We start from the raw sequence: 8,086 nt of genomic DNA on the forward strand, positions 1-8,086 counted from the left end.
GAAATTGGTCTATTTTTACTTGAAGCTTCAAGACAAATGAGTTTGCGCCGGTACATTTTGTTCACAAGATTTGTATGGTCCATATTTTGCAGGGAAACATATATTCTTTATTATGACCTGTTGATTTGAGAAAATGGTCCGCGAAAGGAAAAAGAATGTGGAACCCATGACTAAAATATGGCGCAGAGAAGCGCGCGTTAGCTTCTAGTAAATATTGTAACCCAAATAAGAAGGTTTGCAATTTCAAATTTGTAATGAACACTAGTTCAGGATCCCTTACTAGCCACGTGCACGCTGGGCTACTAGCCGCGTTCAGGGGCACGCCACTAGTAGGACACTTGTGGATCGATATGGTTGAATTACAAGCTTGTACTCCCTCTGACCGAAAATACTTGTCATCAAAATGGATAAAAAGAGATGTATCTAGAACTAAAATACATCTAGATACATCCTTTTTAATCCATTTTGATGACAAGTATTTCGGAACGGAGGAAGTATTTGACATGCCGAATGTGTAAAACACATTGTCTAGCTTGACTGCGGCAGCATTGTCGTGTGGCGACGGCTCGGCCTTGTTGAAGTTGCGGTCGGCGAATCTGTGACGTTTGATGACGAAGAGAGCAAATATCAACACGTATCACTCATACACAGAGCAACATATAGATGTACATACGGAAATCATATCTTATACTCCCTCCGTTCCTAAATATTTGTCTTTCTACAAATTTCAACAAGTGACTACATATGAAGCAAAATGAATGAATCTACACCGTAAAATATGTCTATATATATATATCCGTATGTGGTGTCCATTTGAAATCTTTAAAAAGACAAATATTTAGGAACGGAGGGAGTACTAACTTAGATAGCAAACATGCATAGCAAATGCAAATGGCAACATATGACAAGATTATGACACCGTAATTAAACCTAGGCATGGCAGCCTGCTTTTTAGCATTGGGGCTCACATTTGCTGGCTCGACAACAATTCTGAGCCGAAGGCCTAATTTAGCTGCCATGGCATCACTTATGAGCTAAATGATACATTTAGTTGGCACGGCAGAATTATTGGAACTTGGGGCTCATTTTGGCGAACATGGGAGCAGTTGTGAGTAGAAGGGTTATTTTATCTGCCATGAGACCTATTACGTGCCAAATGGCTCACTCAAATACCATGGCTACATTGTTGGTTAATTTGCTGGCGTTCCCACCCTACCACTACCGGACTCGCGGTCTATGCCTACGGCCACGGGCCGTCGGCATAGATCTATGCCTACGGCTGCCGTCGGCATAGACCCGTCGGCGTAGTCTTGTCAGACCGTCGACATAGGGGTCTATGCCGACGGCCTAGCGTCAGCCGTCGGCATAGTATAGCCGTCGGCAATGTTTTCCGTCTGACGGCCACGGACGGCGCCGTCAAAAGCGCGGACGAATCGTGCAATGCCGTGTGGCAGATGTATGCCGACGGCAAAGCCGTCGGCATATCTCTGCCACGTGGCAACCCGTGGTACTCCTGGTGGCAGGGCTATGCCTACGGCTTTGCCGTAGGCATAGCTCTGCCACGTGTCATCTCCTGGTTACTCGTGGCAGCAGAGATATGCCTACGGCTTTGCCGTCGGCATAGATTTCCATCTATGAATCTATGCCGACGGCTTTGCTGTAGGCATAGTTTTTTTTTCCCTGTTTTCTCTTTTCCAATTCATTTGACAGCATTTCAAAACAGAATAATATGAAATTATGCAGAAATATGACAGTTCATCATCTAAACATACTCAAGTTCATCACATCATCTAAAGATCATCACCGACTCAAGTTCATGAACATAAAAGTAGTGCAAGACATGAAACATCATAGAAGTAGGAATATGAAAGGCATGGCACAACGGCCATTCCAGGTGCCGGGTAGCGGTGGCACCGCTCGTGAGGCGGGTCACACCGCTGTGTACAGAACCGAAAAATAATGTATGTATGCTTATTAACACGTACTATATGTAAGTTAGTCAAATAATAATATTTAAGAAAACATAAAATATAGCTATGAAAAAAAAGAAAAAAACTAACGAGTGGAGGGGGTGACCGGGAAGTGGATAAGGGAACTATGAAAAAAGAAAAAAAACTATGAAAAAAATATAGCTATGAAAAAACGGCAAAGCGGCATAGGGCAGATGGCCGGTGCGCCGCGGATCGGTGATGTGGCATCTATGCCCGACGGCAGCCATCGGCATAGGTGGTGGTCGGTGCGCCTCGGATTGATGGCGTGGTAAGGGCATCTATGCCGACGGCCTCCCGCCTCGGCCGTCGGCATAGATCGGACGCCGTTAGCCGCGCGGCACGGCGGGATCGCCAGACCCGCAACTATGCCGACGGCCCATATATGCCGACGGCCGCTGTAGGCGTAACTTGGGGTAAGCCGACGGCCGATCTGGGCCGACGGGGGCAGTCAGCATATCTCTGGATAGCCCGACGGCTTTATTACGCTGACGGCCTGGATATGGCTGTCGGCATAGCCCAAACAAGGCCGACGGGGGCCGTCGGCATAGATATGGCCGTCGGCATAGGGCCCTGTTCCGGTAGTGTACGCTGGCCGACTACATTCATGTTGTTGTAGAGCGACCGCTTCACATTGAAGCCAACCTAGAGCGGACGCGACATCTCACTGGCTCCACCTCTAAAGCGGTGCGCCGACCGAGGGCGTCGGCTACGATGCGTCTTCGGTGTCCGCACCTGTTTAATGCCAGAGACGTGTTACTAGACGGGACGTGACGGATATCTACAATTCCCGTTCAATGCCTCATCCGTCCGTATACCGCCATTAAGCAGGCTCGCCTGAGAAACCCACTCCGGCGCCGCACATTGACACACCCGGATGCCTGGCCTCACCGGAATCCTCTATTTAAAGGCAGCCACACCTGACTTACTCCACGCCACAACATAAGCCTCTCCACATTCTCCTCCCTTGCATCGCATCCATCATGACTGCAACCGGCAACGCTCCATGGGAGAGTCTTTCCACGAAGATGAAGCACGAGGTAGCCGCATGCCGGCCAGCTCGTCCGAGGTCTCCGGCGATGAGGACGACCCCACGATGGAGACGGGCTCCGACGACACCGCACCGGAGCCCACATCTGTGCACACCGACTTTACAATGGAGTAGGCGCAAGCGCACTACAATGCCACCATTGCGGAGGAGCAGCCTGCGCCGGTGCCTATTTCGGCATTTCAGTAGGCGTAGGAGGAACAACGAGACAACCTGTTCCGCCTAGAGCACCACCAGCTAGCAGAGGGCCGGATCGACGGCAAGCACGCGAGCGAGGAGGCCGTGGCTGTCATGGCCGCGACGAACCCCAACTTTGTCGCGGAGCAGCATGCGATCTACGAGGCCGTCCGCGCTCAAGCCGCCTCTCGCCAGAAAGCAACCGCAGCGGAGCGCAGCTGCATGCGATCATGGACGAGAACAACGCCAGTTGCACCTCCTACCACTAGTACAGAACCGGCCTTTAGTGCCGGTTCGTGACGGCCTTTAGTGCTGGTTCGCCAACCGACACTAAAGAGTGGGGACTAAAGGTCCCCCCCCCCTTTAGTACCGGTTCGTCACGAACCGGCGCTAAAGTGCCACCACGTGGCACGAGACAGGCCCGTTTGCGTGTAGGTCATTAGTACTGGTTGGTAACACCAACCGGTACTAAATGTTTGGGTGTTTTTTAATTTTTCTTTAATTTTGTGTTTTCAATTTAATTTAGTGATTGTTTTACATTATAATGAGTTGTTAAATCATTAGGTGAAAGTATCGTGGATTAGTTTCGACTGGATATGCATTAGCTACTATAGCTAGCTATATATAAGTGATCAAGTGCCATATCCATATTATACTTGATCAACTATATAATATATACGGATATGGCATATACTTGATCAACTATATAATATATACGGATATGGCATATACTTGATCACTTAGGTAGGATCCATCCAGCTGAAACTAATCTACGATTTCTTTCATTAAATGATATAATAACTCATCATCATCATCATATTATAATCATCATATATAGTCGTAGCTATCTAATCACCACCAGCACTACTAGCTTAAAGAAGAAACATTCACTTGTACCAGAAGCAAAAATATCATCGAGTTCAACATGATTGTCATGATATTATAAGCATTCATATATAACACCACAAAAGCAAATCACTTAAGTTTAGAACGAAGAACACAGACAAGACAGGACAAAGTACTAAGAGCGCAGCATGAACTAGCTAAATCACTCCCGCTAGCTACTCTCTCTCTGGTAAAATAGCATAGAACATGTATAGCTCTCCTGATTGATCATACTGGAGCATGCAGATGAACCTGTCTCCTAATCGTCGGCTGCGTTTCTCATTGCTGCCCCCTAGTACTTCTCTGCGATCGTTAACAATTTTTCTCCAATCTTTCACTATTAAGCATTCATCGCTTCTAGAAATCCTGAATGCATTCATGTGCAATGCAGGATATCTTGGCCGTAAGCTAACAATTGACATGCGACCTTTAGTCTCGATCCCCTGAGGCACAACTGTCATCGGGAGTCCCTGTTGAAGAACATCATATAGTACTTAAATAATATACTTAGCAATGAAAGCTTAGCAAAAAAAATTATGTATGCAAAATATGCACTAAGGACAAATAGTAAATATCTTACCATCATCCCTAAATAGATGTGACCGTAGTTCAATACCATCACTATTGGTTGCACGTTTTGAGTACTAACATTTCTAAGTGCAGGAAGAAAATTTGTCTTGACAGTATGTAGATCCTCAAGCCATGTAACATAATGACTTATCTCCTCGCAGTTTAGTTCAGCTCCGGAACAGTAGTAGGTCCTGTCTATCAAGCGCCGGACATGTTTGGTTGAATGGAGATAAGCTGTCAATAGAAATTAATTGTCAATTATTTTTGAATAAGCTATATCAAAGACAAAAATATAGTTGAAAAGAACTCACATAATGGTAGAACTGGAGGCATCTGCACATCGACCCATATGTCTCTATTACCTTCAATATCATCTTCCGGACGAATATCAAAGGTGATAACCATACCGGGCTCAAATGCATAAGCCTTGCATAATGTTTGCCAAGTTTTGCATTCAAAATAGGTGTACATGTGTGTATTGTATACTTTGACGTTGTAAGTATAACCATCATCCTTAGTTTTCAGGTAAACTCTCTTTACCTCCATAGTTTCCATATCTTTGAAACCTATCTTATCCAAGACAAAAATTCTTGCATGGCAGGGGATGCGCTAGTAGAATAGTGAAAATTAAAAATTATAAGTCAGGCAAATATGGCATATATAAGTCATGCTTAATTACGAAAACAGACTTGTCGTTGTGACTTATTGTATCGAATTCGAAGGTCTCATCCAGCTTGATGCTGAATCGCCTACCATTAACAAGGAAATTTCTGTCGCACTGGCCGCGCTGGTCTTCACAGTATTGTCACATAATAAAAAAAAGTCCGTCGTCAGACGACATTTCCTATGTTCATATTAGGCGAAATATTAAACACTTACTAATTCAATTAATTCAACTACTTCTATTAATTCAACTAAGCATTTACAAAAACTAAACTAGTTATATTAATTCAATTAGTTCAACTAAGCATTTACTAAAAATAAACTAGTTCTATATATTAATTGAACTAGTTCAACTAAACATTTACTAAAAATAAACTAGTTATATTAATTCAAGTAGTTGAACTAAGCATTTACTAAAAATAAACTAGTTATATATATTAATTCAACTAGTTCAACTAAGCATTTACTAAAAATAAACTAGTTATATATATTAATTCAACTAGTTCAACTAATCATTTACTAAAAATAAACTAGTTATATTAATTCAATTAGTTCAACTAAGCATTTACTAAAAATAAACTAGTTATATATATATATATTAATTCAACTAGTTCGACTAATCATTTACTAAAAATAAACTAGTTATATTAATTCAATTAGTTCAACTAAGCATTTACTAAAAATAAACTAGTTATATTAATTCAAGTAGTTCAACTAAGCATTTGCTAAAAATAAACTATTTATATATATTAATTCAACTAATTCAACTAAGCATTTACTAAAAATAAACTAGTTATATATATTAATTCAACTATAGTTCAACTAATCATTTACTAAAAATAAACATTAGAAAACAGAAAATAAGTAAAAAAATATGTGTGTGTGTACGTAGTGTGTGTATGTGTGTACGTGTAGTGTGTGTGTGTGTGTGTCTGTGTGTATGTGTGTGTGTGTAGTGTGTGTGTGTAACGCCCCGGATTTGATGCGCCAGGTGTCTGCCAGTTATTCGCCGTTGCTGCCATGTTATTTGTTTGCGTGTTGCATTTTGTCATGTCATCATGTGCATTGCATTGCATTGCATACGTGTTCGTCTCATGCATCCGAGCATTTTCCCCGTTGTCCGTTTTGCAATCCGGCACTCCTATGTCCCCCGGTGTCCCCCTTCTGTCTCCTGTTATGAGTGGGTGTTAAACTTTCTCGGAATGGCCTGAGGTTTGCCAAGCGGCCTTGGTGTAGCACCGGTAGACCGCCTGTCAAGTTTCGTGCCATTTGGAGGTCGTTTGATACTCCAACGGTTAACCGGGTAACCGAAAAAAACCCTTTCCCTTTGCAGCCCAACAGCCCTCAAAAAGTGGCCCAAAACCCATCCTAACCCCATCCATGCTCTCGGTCATTCGATCACGATTGCGTGGCCGAAAACCGCTCCTCATTTGGACTCTTCTAGGTCCCTCTATCTATATATATGTGCCCCTCCCCGATTTTTCGCGCAGATGAACCCTAGCGTCTCCCTCCTCGCGCCGCCAGACACGTCCGCCCGCGCCGGACGCATCCACCGCCAGCCTCCACGTCGTCCCAGCCAATCCCGTCGCGACACGTCAGCACCGCCGCCTCCCTCCTCCACTCGCGTGCAGCCACGTCGCCCTCTCTCTCCCTCGCCGCCGGGCCCTCTAGGGCCCAGATCCGGCCCGCCGTGGGTCGCCCGGGCCCGAGCCGCCGCCGACGTAGCCCGGGGCGCCCACGCCCCCGCGTCCGAGCCCCGCCGCCCATTCTCCGCCACCGGCACCTCCCCGTCGACGTCCGGCCGCCGCCGCCCTGCCGCGCCCGGACCTCCGCCGCCGCCGCCCTCCCGCTGCGCCCGAGCCGCGCGGCCAAGGCCCACGTGCGCAGGCCTGAGCGCCCATGCTCCCGCGTCCGAGCCCCGTCGCCCGTTCTCCGCCGCCGGCGCCTCCCCGTCGACATCCGGCCGCCGCCGCCCCGCTCCTCCCGCGCCGGCGCCGGCGCCCCAGCCGCGCCGCCCCGCTGCGTCGCCCGACCACGCCACCCGTCCCCGCCGGCGCGCCTTCGCCGCCCCACCGCCGTCCTCCCCTGCCGCGCCCGGCCTCCTCCTCGCCGAGTGCGTCGCGCCCGCGTCGCCGGCCTCCGGATCCGCGCCGCCCGGAGCTCGCCGGAGCCGCCCGCCCCTCGCCGGAGTCCACTCCGGCCAGATCCGCCGCGGGTGGATGAGATCCACCCGTTTGCCGATCCAAACGCCGTCCCGCGACCCGGATCCCTCCGTCCCGCTCCGTCCCGTCCCGCATTGACTTTTCGGAGGGTATATTTTCGTCTAAGTCCCCAGATCTGCAGTATTTTCATGCCCTGTTCATCGCATCATAACTTCATGTGTACTGGTCCGTTTTGGGCGTGACAAGTTGGTATCAGAGCCTCGACCGACCTTAGGAGCCCCCTTGATTGATCGTGTAGTTTGGCCATTGTTGAGTCTAGAAGAAAACTGTTTTCGGAGTCTAGTTATATCGGAGAGTAGGAATTCTTTTTACCCCTCAGCCCCTTCGTCGCTCTGGTGAGAAATCTTGACGTAGGTGTTTTAAATTACTCTTCTTCCCCTTCAAATTTTCTTTAGGTTCACGCAGTTGGTTTTCCGATCGTTGTTCCTCAGCTCTTTTATCCGGTGCATTTCTCGTCAAGTTGACTCGAGCCTCTTCATCTTTGCCAAGTTCAATCCTCAGTTGTTTTCTTTTCCCACCCGTCCACCCTTTTC

This window comes from Triticum aestivum, chromosome 6B (assembly GCF_018294505.1).
Source record: "Triticum aestivum cultivar Chinese Spring chromosome 6B, IWGSC CS RefSeq v2.1, whole genome shotgun sequence".
NCBI classification, from domain to species: Eukaryota; Viridiplantae; Streptophyta; class Magnoliopsida; order Poales; family Poaceae; genus Triticum; species Triticum aestivum.